This window comes from Xiphophorus maculatus, chromosome 16 (genome assembly GCF_002775205.1).
Source record: "Xiphophorus maculatus strain JP 163 A chromosome 16, X_maculatus-5.0-male, whole genome shotgun sequence".
Lineage (NCBI taxonomy): Eukaryota > Metazoa > Chordata > Actinopteri > Cyprinodontiformes > Poeciliidae > Xiphophorus > Xiphophorus maculatus.
Window position 1 is genome coordinate 3,933,744 of NC_036458.1, and position 13,705 is coordinate 3,947,448.

The window sequence follows — 13,705 nt, forward strand, 5'->3', positions numbered from 1 at the left end:
GCTCAGATATTTACATACACATATGGGGAAGAAATGGACGAATTGTTCCACAGGAGCCCAATGATATCTACCTATGTGTATTTAACAGGCCTGGAACAATTAATCGCAATAATCGTGATGAATCAAATATTGATATAATTGCCAACTGATTTGGTAATCAATTAACTGACTGTAAAAAAGGCTCTGATTGTGCTAAAACAACACCATCTTAGCAGTAATTAAACCAAAATGTAATTACTGAAAATATGTTTTTCATTTAGATAAAAAAAAGTCTTTGTCTGTAAATATATTCTATCCAAAGTTTAACCTGTTGGATAATTCTAGCTTGACCTGGTTCAAATTTAGCTTAAAAAACCTCATTATAATCTCCTTTTGCTATCTAATTATTAATCGATTAATAGAAAATAATCAACAGATCATTCCTGCTTTATACTGATCTTAAGTCAAGCAGAAATCAAGCACATGTCGATGTTAGAAGTAGTTTTTTAGCAGCAGATTGCAAATGACCAAGTGTACACTAAAGGAATGCCATATTATTGCATTTTAGGTAATAAAATGTTAATGGATTTTTAGTGTTGCATAAAATAATCATAGGTGGTTAAATGAAGAATCTACAGAATTCTTATTTTCATCCCTTTAATCAATCAATTGTAAGAATAATTGATGATTAAGCTGCTTTAGTTCGATGCAGAATCACACTGGGACCCATTACAGAGTCGGCCTTCTATCACCTGAACAATATTTCCAGGTTTAAAGAATTAATGTCCAACAAGATCTACAGAAACTCAACCATCCGATTATATTTAGTGATGATACAATGATTACTGCAACCAATCAGATCCAGAACGCTGCTGCTGAAGTTCTGACTAAAATCAGGAAAAGAGAGCACATCACCCCAGTCCCAGAAGTCCCTGCACTGACAGAATTGACTTTAAGAAACTGATGTTAGTTTTAAATCACTGAACGACCAAGATATTTGATGTATATTTGCTTGAAAAAGGCCTTTGTTGCTTTTTTCATAATTGGTTAGTGTGCAATGTTTTTATCGTGTAGAGCTTTTGAACTTGCCTTGTTGCTGAAATGTGCTGCACAAATAAACTTGACTTAAATATTCTCTCTTGCTCTGTTAGAACGGTAGAAAGTTGGTTTCAACACATCTAGACGCAGAGTTTCTGCTCCGTACCTATGTAACTGCAACTGCACTGCAAAAACACAAAATATTATTACCAAGGATTTTTTTTGTCTACTTTCTAGTGCAAATATCTTAGTACACTTGAAATAAGGTAAAACTAATTTAAAAGGAACTTTTCAGCAACATATTCGAGCTTGTTTGTAATAATTCTTTAATATTGATGAAAACGTTCTAGTTCCACTAGCAGATTATTTCACTTATTCAAAGTGAAAATATCGGCCAGTGGAACTAGAACTTTAAAAAAACATATTGAGGAATTATTTACTTTAAATAAGCTCCTATTTCTTGCTGAAAAGGTAGTTGTAAGTTAATTTAGTCTTATTTCAAGTGTACTAAGATATTTGCATTGAAAAATAAACCTGAAATACTTGGTGGTGAGATTTTGTGTTTCTCCTCTCTTTTGCTTCTGGGCCTCAAATGAAGGGGGACACTGCAAAACCACAAAATCTTACCAATGATTTTTGTCTAGTTTATTGTGCAAATATCTTAATACCCTTAAAATAAGACAAAATTAACTTACATTTAACTTTTCAGGAAGATATAAAAGCTTCTTTAAGTCAATATTGCTGAATATTACTAATTCTATTTCTCTTATAACATGGAAACAATATCTTGTTACAAGTAGAACTAGTTATTTTTTATCAATATGAGGAGTTACTTACTTAAAACAAGCTCCTACATCTCGCTGAAAAGTTACTTGTATGTTAATTTTGTCTTCTAAGATATTTGCAGTAGAAACTAAACTTCTTGGTAAGTCTTTGTGGTTTTGCAGTGTGAACAGGTGCTCCTAATACAGCGGCCACAGAGCGTATATTGGGAAGCAAACGGTGAAGGTGTGAGAGGAATCGACCTCATTGTACAGCCAGATCTGAGATTTATCACAGTGACGGCATGCAGCTTTGCTAACTGCCTCCTCCGTGGCTCCCTCCGGCTCCCCTGGCGCCGCTGCTGGCACGTCTGCGTGGCCTCCTCTGGAGCCAGCATCTCGCTGTGACATCAGCGCCGCCCCCGCCGCTGCCCCCAGAAAATACAACAACCTCCAAGCAGATACAAAAAGGACATTTGATTACGTGTCATCTTGTGCGACAGCGCGCCCACGCTTCTCTCCAGGCATCTCATTGTGATCTCTGAGAGTGCCGTGGAAACCAAACCTGGCTCTGTCAGGCTGAATCACACGCAGCACGGAGAGATGAAATTAAATTAACAAACAACGGCATCAGGAGGGGAGGAAAAAAACCTGCTAAGCATCACACTTTGGTCACTGGGGTTATAATTCCATGTTTATCTCTTATTGGTGCCATCTACATCATCAATAACTATACTGTCATCATCAGTTATGGCAGGCAGTTTTAACAAAAAATCTGTTTTGTCTGACTATCTGTAATTACATTCCAGATATCTAAAAATGTATTTTGACTATTTTAAATGTATTTTAAATTAATTTTGGTAATTTAAGATATCTGCATTCACGTTCTGACTGGTAAGAATAATAATTTAAGATTTCTTCAACTACATTTTGGCAAATGTATTTCACTGCATCTCAAATGACGTCACCAAATTTGTCATTTTAAGGGTCACACATCAGCAGTTTCAATTTAGCAGATCGCAAATGTAATTATAGCTAATCAAAATGTCATTTTTTGACATCTGAATTAAGAATTGCACATTAGTTCTCTTGTGCTGCCTATGTATGGCAGGCATTTGTAACATAAAATCGGTTTCATCTGTCAGATGTCTAAAAATACTACATTTTGACTATCCAAAATGGTAATTTAACATATCTGCATTCACATTCTGATCAGCAAGAATAATAATTCAAGATATCTCCATTTACATTTTGACAGATTAAAATCCCATATCTCAAATGGCGTCACCAAATTGGTTATTTTAAGGGTCACACATCCGAACTTGCAATTGAAGATATCACAAACATAATTATGACTAATTGAAAGTAAATCTTTTGAAATCTGAATCAAGAATTTCCCTTTTAACCTAAAAAAAAAAGGAAAGTTTTGTTTTGCTTCTGGTCTACTGGGATGTTTGCACTGAAAACTAAAAGGTATTTAGTCAAGATATCTCAAATTAATCTGGAATAATCCTGTTTATTCTCTTCCAACAAACACAATATACCTAAAAAAGGTTTTGAAAAGCTAAAAGTGCTCCTAACCCTAACCCTAACCCTAACCCTTAAATTTAAGTTGTAACCAGTCATAATATAATTCTTGGTATCTGAAATATATGTTTCAAATAGTCAAAAATTCATTGCAGATATCTGAAGCTTCCATATAAATTAATGGTAAATCTATTGTCATTTATACTAGTCAGAATGTAAATGGAGATATCTCAAACAGAAATTTTGTCTTGTGAAAATATAATTACAGTTATCTTAATGACTAATTTGTCAAGTTTATAATGAGTTTCAGATATCTGGAATGGAGGTAGGGCGAGACAGATTTTATGTAGAAACGGCCTGCCATACAACAGTATCAGTATGACTCTACTGTTGCGCCTGCAGCAAGCGGAGCCAGTCAGCGAGGCAGACCGAACCGAGGAAAGGCCCCAGCCTGACTCTGCAATGCTGTAGTGAGCTCTTATGCCATCACTGACCCGAAACAAACTCCCTCAAGACTCCGGGCCTTAACGCGGCCGAGCCGGCAGTAGCTGCGGCGCAGGGTGGTCAGGCCGGATTGCCTTCATTATCCAATCACATTTACTAACACACACAGAGAGGAGAAGAGCTCTGACTTGACTCGGCATCCGACAGCCAAGCTCAGCCTCTGTATGGGCAACTTATTTAAAGGGGATCAAAACTCACATTTTTTGACGTTTTTGCAATTCCATTTGGGATTCTGCTAAAAACAACCGAAGCACTTAAAGAAACAGCCAGCCAGATTTTTTTGCAAATAAATTATCGTTTTTTTTCAGTGTCTGGAATGCGATCAGTTTGAATGTAACGTCACAAATCAGCAGGCACTGCCGTTACCTAGCAACCCCAGAGAAGCCCAGCCCGTTACCTAGCAACCCAAGCAGAATTCCAGGACATATGGTAATAATAATAATAATAATAATAATAATAATAATAATAAGGGGGCACCTTTCAAAAAACCCAGTCACCTTACAAAACCCAACTAAGCAAAAAACAATTAATAAAGCTGATGAGCTGGTTCACAGCTGTATGCGCTGTACAATGGCTGCTGGAAAAGACAAATGTTTTATTGTTGGTACGCCTGTCATAGTAGTAACTTTCCCTGCACGACAAATTGAAAATTATAATATTGTTTTGAGACATTTTTCAAGTGACCACATTAGTTTGCTCTCTGAAAGACCAATAAACTTTAATTTAGCAGAAAACACCTCACTCTTGTACTGGAAAATATTTTGAATTTCCAATAAATAAAACAGAAATAAAAACCTCACACAACCAAATCCATAAATAAAATGGTTTATGAATTCTGTAAAAAAAAAAAAAAACCTTTCAAAAAACATTAATAATCAGAACGAAAGCTATCAAGCTCATTTTGATTTATCATGCAATTAATTGATTAATTAATTATTGCAACAGTCTTCGTTATTGACGTACCATTCAGAAACCACTGGCTGCGTTCTTGTTGGTTGTGCAGGAGGCTCCAGTTCTACTTTTCAAAGTTGTACGGTTGAATAATTGCGCATCTGTTAGCAGCCATTTTCACGTGAGTGTAAATGTTGAGTTGGGGGGCCAGTGTGGCCAGCAGCAGCTTATTTGGATTTAAAGTGACAAAAAGCTCTAAAACAGCTCATTCTGAACTGACCAGACTAAAATCTCATTATCTCAGAATGATTTTGTGCAAAAATGAACATGTTCTGTATAGAGCTGCTCAAGGAAGAATAGTAGGTCACCTTTAAAAAAATCTCACACCAAGTTTGAAATCTCCCCCAGGACGTTTACAAACTCACGAGGAAGGAAGAGCATCCTCAGTTCATTTTACAGTTTCATTTTTTCCTCTCCACGTTTGGTCATGATGAGAATATATTCCTCAGGGGAAATCTCACCATTTCTAATTATGTCAATTCAATGGATTATAGCATTCATTTTTATCCAATTAACCATTCCCATTCCTCCTACTATATTCAATAATTAATGCCCCGGACAGCCATCATGATCCCCAGAGGGCCAACACCCAGGCCTGGATGGGAGACTCAGTCAAACCAATCATGGGTGATAGTGCCCATCCAGCCATCACAGGGGAACAGCGGTTCTGCTGCAGCCGGGTCAGTGCACATGTGCTCCGCTGGCCCCTGGTTACTGATGATCAAATAGTGGCACATCATGCAAAAAAAAGATATAAATCACTGTCCAAGTTTGAGTTCTCAGTTTATGTTGCAATATGTGCAACATAAACTGAGGTTGTTTTTCCATTATCCACTCATTCACTAAACTGAAAGTTATTTATGTGGTGGTGGAAGTTAATTGCAGGGTCTGTAATTAACTAATCGCAGTCTAATCGAAAACTACACTGACAAAATAAGTGATATTTTCATTTCAAAAACCACTTTTGCTGCTAAATTACTGATTAAATATATATATGATTTCAACAACAAATGTTTATTATTTTTATCTCCTTTTAGCATAACTGGAACACAACAATAACTGCATTTTCAGCGATGCATCAGATCATTTTTTTGAAGCAAAAATGAATTCCCGGTAGGTCAAGAGAAGCAGTTTTGTCATCCGTCCCTGTTGTCTGCAGATGTTGCTTGTGCGTCAGATTTACGGGAGTACCAGAAACATGCAAATACAAAGGTTCTGGCTGGAACTATTGCATGTATAAAATAAGAAAACAACAATTAACCATAAAAAAAAAATACTCTAATTTAGCACTAGGTGCGTGTTCATATTTTCAGGATTTCTCAGAACTCTCAGGCCTAAACTAACCAGGCTTGCTAGCATTAAAATGCTAATGTTAGCATCCACAGCTGATTTTGTGATTCCAACTTCATGATATTTTTAGGTTTATTTTTTACTGCCGGAGTTTGAAATTTATGCTTCCAGGCACAGATGAAACACAAAACGTTGTTTTTGTGGACTTACTGGAAATGATGCAACCTGCCAATTATGGAGGGCTTAAATGATTAATCGAATTGTAATGAATAGATTATTAAAATGATCATCAACTAATTTATTAATCAATTAATCATTGACAGGACTATACAGGCTCACCACAAAAACTGACTTGCTGAAACAACAACATATTTAAAGCTGTTACAAGAAATATACAGTATGTGCAAGAAAAAGCATTTTTAATTTAAGGTAAAAATCAACAACAAGGCTTAAGTTTTTTAGTCAAAAATAGCCTATTTTTTTATCTGATTAATTGATTAATCATCAGAATAAAAACCCAAAGACCATGACATAAATTAAGTCACTCTTTACAAACAACCTTTATATTTAGGCAAGTTATCTTTGATTTTAAAATTTGTTTGATGGTTAATCAAACATTGATTAATTGTCAGAATAATCCATAGAATAATCAGTTACCCAGAAGTTACAAGTCTAAAAAACTTTCTTCAGGATAAGACATTTAATAACTTTAAAAACAGAGTTCATAACTTTTATGTATGGAAGTTGAAGCAGCTTGTGAAGATGAATACTATGCAACATAAAAAAGAATGATGGCGAAATTTTATCAGTGTAGCAGGTTGTTAGCCAAAGAGGCTACATCACGAAGCCTTCCACCACCACTGTGAGCAGGAAACAGGATGTGGTGAAACGTTCCAGCAGAGCATCGGCCTCATTTGGGGGGACAGTCTGCAGTTGTTCCTACACTTTCCAGTCTCTTTTGGCTGATCAGTGACTCTCCCCTCACCCTTCAACCTGTGCGCATCAGCAAGTTGTGCCTCTATCAGTCACTGACACCCTCGCTCTATGAAGAGATCAGCAACCAGCTTGGCCTGATTAGAGCAGTTCAAGTGTCATCTATTATCTCGCTCCCTCTCCCCCTCACAGGAGTGGAAATAGTCTCTGTATGTGCAGAAGCCACAAGCAAATTTAGGATAACGGCTGTTTTCAATGTCTTTTAAATAGGCTGAGACGATTAATCGGATTAATCGAGATTAATTGATTGTTGGAATAATCGTCAACTAAATTAGTAACTGATTAATCGTTAACTGAAGTCTACAGACTCAAACAAGGCCAACTGCTGAAAGAACAACAGACTCAGAGCAGTAATTAAGTCAAAACTGTACAAAAAATATATAATTTTCATTACAGATTAAAAAAACTAAATATGCTCTACCCAGTGGCAAATTTAGTTTTACCTGGTTCAAATTCTGCAAAAAAACAAAGCAAAAACAATACTCTCCTGTTAACCACCTTTTGCTATTGAATTATTGGTCAGTTAATCCAATAAATAGTCAACAAATTATCAATACACTGTGTTGATGTTAAGTCAAGCAGAAAGGGCTGAGCTTTTCACAAAGAGTGCAGATCCCTTCTTTCCAATAAATGATCAACCGTTCACTAAAGGAATGCTCTGTTGTTGCATTTTAGGCAATAAAATGTCGATTTTATTTTAAAAAGGAATTTAATTATTTGTTTGTTCGAATTTTAAAAACACATTTCTAGTATTTTACAAAATAAACAAGTGACAAATCTGTAAAATGTCATTTTTAATCCAATTAATCATCAGAATAACTGATTAATCATCCCAACAATCAACCAATTAATCAATAACTAAAAAAAATCATTACCGTTTTTGCAGCCCTACTTTTAAAGCAGCAACAGATGCATCGTGCTGGACCTTTTGTCCTTTTATAGTCAGAGGACACAAAGAGACGAGCTGCACTTTCACCAGATTGGAGAAAGAGAGTTTTAATTTCAGAGATTCACCATCTCAGATGACCCCACTGACCCTTTTCACTCCGTTTGTTTGTTTTGGGAGGATTTGCGCCGATCTCCGCTAGAAATAATCCTTAATAGCTCAAAACTCCTGCGGCGTAGGAGGCGCGTTATCTCAAAGTCACACCCTTCCTTTGCAGAACAGGTGTAATTTAGCATGTCCCTGTTAACCTGCCTGCTTGTTTTCATCGAGCTCATTGGTCAAGCAATGCGCCACAGAAATGAGAGAGCATTCTGGCCTAAACCCACAAATGACTGAAATGGCTCAGCTGGCGTTTAATTTGTGAGGATTCAGCACAACGTGTAGGACCATGTGTTTTAAAGGCGACCTATTATGCTTCCTTTGACAAGTTAGGCAGGTGATATAAAACACGTCTGCAACATATTTTGCAGAAAATAATATTTAGATAATCAGATTTTAGTCTGCTCAGTTCAGAATGAGCTGTTTTAGGGCGTCTTGTCACGTTACATCCAAAAAAGCTGCTACTGATCTCAGTAGCAGCTTTAAAAACTCAACGTTTACATTCACACATGGAACAGATACGCAATTATACATCTGTACATCTTTGAAAAGAACAAGTGGAGCCTCCTGCACAACCAACAAGAATGCAGCATTTGGTTTCTGGATGGTAAGTCAACAACAAAACGCTTGTCTTTACCAGCAGCCATTGTAAAGCGCATATAGAGGTTAAACCAGCTGACCAAATGTGCTGGAGCTCAACTGTGGTTGCTAGGTAATGGGTGGGCTTCACAGGGGGGTTGCTAGGTAACGGGAACTGCCTGCTGATTTGTGACGTTACATTCTGGAGATTCTGGAAAAGGCTCACTTTCCAGAGACCAAAAACATGAACTAACTGCCAATAATCTGCGCAGTGTTTTGAAAAGCAGCAGAGACCCAAAAGGAAGGAGAAATTTACGCAAAACGTGAATATTGCATACGATCCCTTTAAAATAACAGCTGACAGATTAAATTTTCTGTTTTTCTTTGTTTCTCTGCTGCTCATTGTCCAAAGATTACAGATATATTTGCTTGAGGATGTTTTTGTAAGGTTTGGAAATCTTACATTGTAAGACTTTTGCATGCCTTCATACTGGTCGCCAGAGAGGATTCTCTCTGGCAAAAAGACCAAATTCTCGATAATCTGCCCCAAAACTGATATATTGAAGTTGAAAATCTACAAATCCTGGAGACATTTCAGCCTTGCTCTTCAGTGCAAACATGTCTTGATATGTGGAAACCGCGTCCCCGCTCCCTCGACTGGAGGACCTTGCCTTTAAATATGATATTATGTGACAAGCTTCCCATGAAACTGTGGCCTTGTAGTGACTGGTGTTGCTGCTGCTGCACGCTTCATAATCGTCAGATGACAAAGGTTCCCTTCGTCACAGCAGATAACATGCACAGTTTTACACTCAACATAAAAAATTACCATCGCCTTAAAGTTTTACCACTTAGGACCAAGTGAAGCCGTAAAGCGCAGGACTATAAACGGTAGACATCATGGTCATTCTCTTGATGGTGGAGCTGGAATAGTGTTTAAGTTTACAGGTACCATAAAGAGCAGTGTGTGAATATGGCTTGCAAAATGTAAGCTCAAAGACGGTTATTATTGGCATTTTATCAAAAATGTGTTTTAGTCTGAGTGCATAACACTGAACTTTGTGTGTTTTTGTATTCTCACATCATTAAATACCGTCTACAGGTGTGTACTCTCGTTAAGGCTGGAACGACTAATCGTGATCAATCAATATCGAAATAATCATCAACTAATTTACGATTGATCGTTGGGATATACAGACTTAGAACAAAAAGCCGGACTGCTGAAAGAACAACATAGTCAGAGCAGAAATCAAGTCAAAACTGCCATAAAAATGTGGATATTTAGCATTTATGGTAAAAAAAAAAAAAAAAAAAGAAACACAGAAAAACCTTTGTCTGAAAAAAAAGCACCTTTTCCCATCCAATTATTAACCGATTAATCTAAAACTAATCACCGCATCAGCCTTGATAAGTCAAGCAGAAATAAATGCATCTTTTGCTACAAATTATGATTCTACGAAATAAAATGTTTACTCTCTTATTTAAAAAGGATTTATTTTGTTCATTTGTATCTCTTAAAGCAAAAACACATAAAAAGATAAATTTTTATTATATGAAAAAGGCTTAAATAAAAAAAATCTGTAGATTGTGGCCATTTTTACCCGATTAATCGTTTAATTAATCGATAACTAAACTAATCATTTGTTGAAGCCTTAAATCTGAGCTAAGGATAAATTCAACGGTTCTGCCCAAACCTGACGGGTTTGTTAGAAAACAAACGGCATCATACGACCTAAACACACAGCAGACACGTCAGAAAGAAAGGATTGGGTTTATCGCAGGATTAGGTTACAAAACAATATCTCAAACTTTTAACATTTCAAAGAAATCCAATCAATCCATCATCTGAACATGGAAAGAGGACGGCCCAACTTTAAAAGCACCAAATTACAAAATTCCTTGCAAATATTTATAAATTAGCAGCACAAACTCTTTGATTATTATTTTGAGGAAAATCACCAAAAAAATCACAAAATCATGGAGTGACTGATCAATGTGAAAACAATATTCAATAATATTTAACTTTAGGAAGAATTCATCGAATTGAAGAAATAGAAGTTAAGAAACACTGCCACCTGGAGGTGGGCGTTAGCATCACTTACACCTGATGTTTTCAACCATTTGTGAGGAAAATTTGCAATAAACTTGCAAAAAAAATATGGGGATCTGTTCATCTAGAATAATTTTCAGCAAGAATCACGAAAAACTGCATGTACTTATGTGAAAAGATCTTCAACATAATTTAATTTTAAGAAGTAAGAAACACTGCCACCTCCAGGTGGGAGTTAGCATTACTAAAAACAAATGTTCCTAACAATACTTGCAGAATATTTGCAGTAAACTCGCATGAAAATATAAGGACCTGTTCATTTAGCGCAAACGTCTACAATGATGGAATTGCGAAACCTTTGAGGTACATATCTATGTGAAAAGATGTTTATTATAATATTTTACTTTAAAAAATAACTCAGCAAATTGAAGGTACATGAAGAAGGAAACATTACCCCGTGCAGTTGGGAGTTGGCATCAGTTAAACTCAAATTTGCAATAAACTTGCAAAAAAATAGAGGGATCTGTTCATTTAGCGTAAATGTCTTCAATCCTGGCATCATGAAAAACTAAAGAGACAGATTTATGTAACATGGCAGCATACAGGAAAAAACTGCTTTGCTTTTTAAGCACACAACTGTTATTCTGAAGGCTCTAGAGGGCCACATAAGAAGTTACAGCGGGCCAAAATTGGCCCCCGGGCCTTGAGTTTGACACAGAGCTTCTTATTCAAAGCTTAACGCGTAAAACCCCGCAAGCTGCCTGCGCGTTTCTCGCCACCGCCAAATCAGGGCACATCGGCCACGATCCACTCGAGTGGAGGCAGAAGCAACAGCCTGACCCGACCGGGTTCAGTAAGAAGATTTCAGTGGAAACCGCTTGCGCAACAGTGGATGCTGCCCATCTTATGTCCCAAGGTTAACGCCATCTGCTTCAGAAACAACCAAACAGCGAGGAAAAGTTTGGATTACGGAGAGAAAATATGGATATATCCCGACATGTGGATGTGAGAGTCCGCACGGCGCGGGACTCGCCGCATGGAAATCAGATTACCGCTGCGCTCCGAGCATCAAACGCCACTTAACTGTCGGGACACAAGCGCGCACACGCAAATAAATAAATAATAATAATTACTATCTTTATCACAGAAACGAGCGTGAGGGAAAGTCAAACAGACTTACCATTTTTGAAAAATCTCGTTATGCCTTCATAGAGTCCTAAAAACGCAACGTCGCTCCAAGCTTTCCTCAAATAACCGCGTATCCCACTGCAGAGCTGCCGCCAACGCTGATTCTCTCTCTCTCTTTTTCTCTCTCTCTATTTCTCTCTCTCTCTTTTTCTCTCCCTCTCTTTTTCTCTCCCTCTCTTTTTCTCTCCCTCTCTCTCAGATTGATTCAGCGTTTCCAAGTGCTGCGCTGCCGCCGCTGGTATGACGGGAATTGTCTCAGAAATCTTCAGGTGGATGCAACCACGGACTCTCCCTGCAGCTGCTGCTGCAGTCTCATCATTATTTTAAATTAAAAACAACCAAAACATATGCAGACAGCATGCGTTTCATGCTACATAGTCGGATAGTTGCAACAAATCCAGGGCAACCTCTCCTGAAAGGAGCATTTGCTGCTTGGCAACACAGCTCCACCTGTGCAGAGCGCTGCTGCCACTGCAGACACAATCACTTTTATCCTCCCTGCAGGTGCATGTCAATAAATCACACAATATTATCAAAAAGTTCATTTAATTACAAATAAATTGTATATTCTAAGCATATATTTCTATTTATGTTGATGGTTTTAAAGCAAATTAAAAAACAAAGATTATGTTTGTGCAAATGTTACTTTTAATGCAGAAATATTCTGGCATGGTCATGCGAGAATGTTTTAATTAGGGAAGATATTTGACTTATATAAAAAAAAAAACTAAGAATAATCCCAGAAATGTTCTGGCAAAATTTCTGAGCTCCGAATGTTGAAAATGTGCAAAATAAAAAAAAAAAACTCAAACATGTTTAGATTAATTTGAAAAATTTTCTAGAAAAAACGAGTAAATTTTTTAGCTCCAAAGGTCGAAAATTTGCAAGAAAAAAAATTTGATTTATCTCAGAATTTTTCTAGAGAAAAATGTTAATTTCTGAGTTTCAAAGAAATATCAAAATGTTAAACTTTCTTATTTCAAAGAAATTTCTGAGATGAATCTCAACATCTGTCAGAATTTTTTCTAGCAAATTTTAAACTTTTCACACTAAGAAATATCCAAGTTTTTTTCTATTAAATTTCTAATATTGATCTCACAGTTACAGAAATTTTGGCAAAATCTTAATTTTAATGTATTTTATTCCATTCTTCTTCTTTTTTATAATTGATTGTTCTTGATTTGGACTATCAGTCTGTAATAAAATCTACCTATTATGTCTTGTTGGAGCTAAACATTTAGTGGAAGAAAAAACTCTTTCAAAAGGAGATTGTTTCTCTCAGTTTGTTGTTTCCTTGTTAAATAAAGATTAAGTAAATAAAAAATGAGGATTGTGGAGCAAAGTTCACCCAAAGGTTTGGTGGAGGCAGCGCTTCAACAAGATACATTTAATCAGTTCATTTGTTGTTAAACTGAAAGTTGTCCCTTCAAAATAAAAGCCTAAAACCAGAAGTTAACCATGACTAAAACTAAAAGAAAGCAAAAAAGGATGAAGTAAGGCTGGAAACTAAATAGACATAGGTGAGAGACACATGATCAATATCAATAGGTAGAGTATTATAATAAGCAAAGTTGGTGACATCAACTAGTGCTCTCAGATTTTGGTTACTTAGCAACTCTTACTTTGGTTACCTAGCAACAACCTGCTGAGTAACTTGTGCAGCAGCAGCAGTTTAAAGTTTCCCCACAGTGCCTCGTAACTGCTTAAAAATAAAAAACAACAGCATGAAGTAAAAACTGGATAAAACAGGAAATTTCACGCAATGATTTGTTAAAAAGATACTAGATTAACTCAATCTGT

At 36.5% G+C, this 13,705-nt stretch overlaps 1 protein-coding gene across 2 annotated transcripts in view; it reads right to left on the minus strand.

Moving 5' to 3' along the window:
- Positions 1–13,705, minus strand: part of lrrc4b (leucine rich repeat containing 4B) — a 46,330-nt gene that overhangs the window by 30,312 nt on the left and 2,313 nt on the right. The window contains exon 1 of one of the 2 annotated variants that reach the window (XM_005810124.2): positions 11,898–12,237. The exons of the other annotated variant lie outside the window; for it this stretch is intronic. The gene's annotated coding sequence lies outside the window, so the exon portion shown is untranslated. Of the gene's footprint in view, positions 1–11,897; positions 12,238–13,705 lie in introns of those variants that run through there. 2 annotated transcript variants of the gene reach the window in all.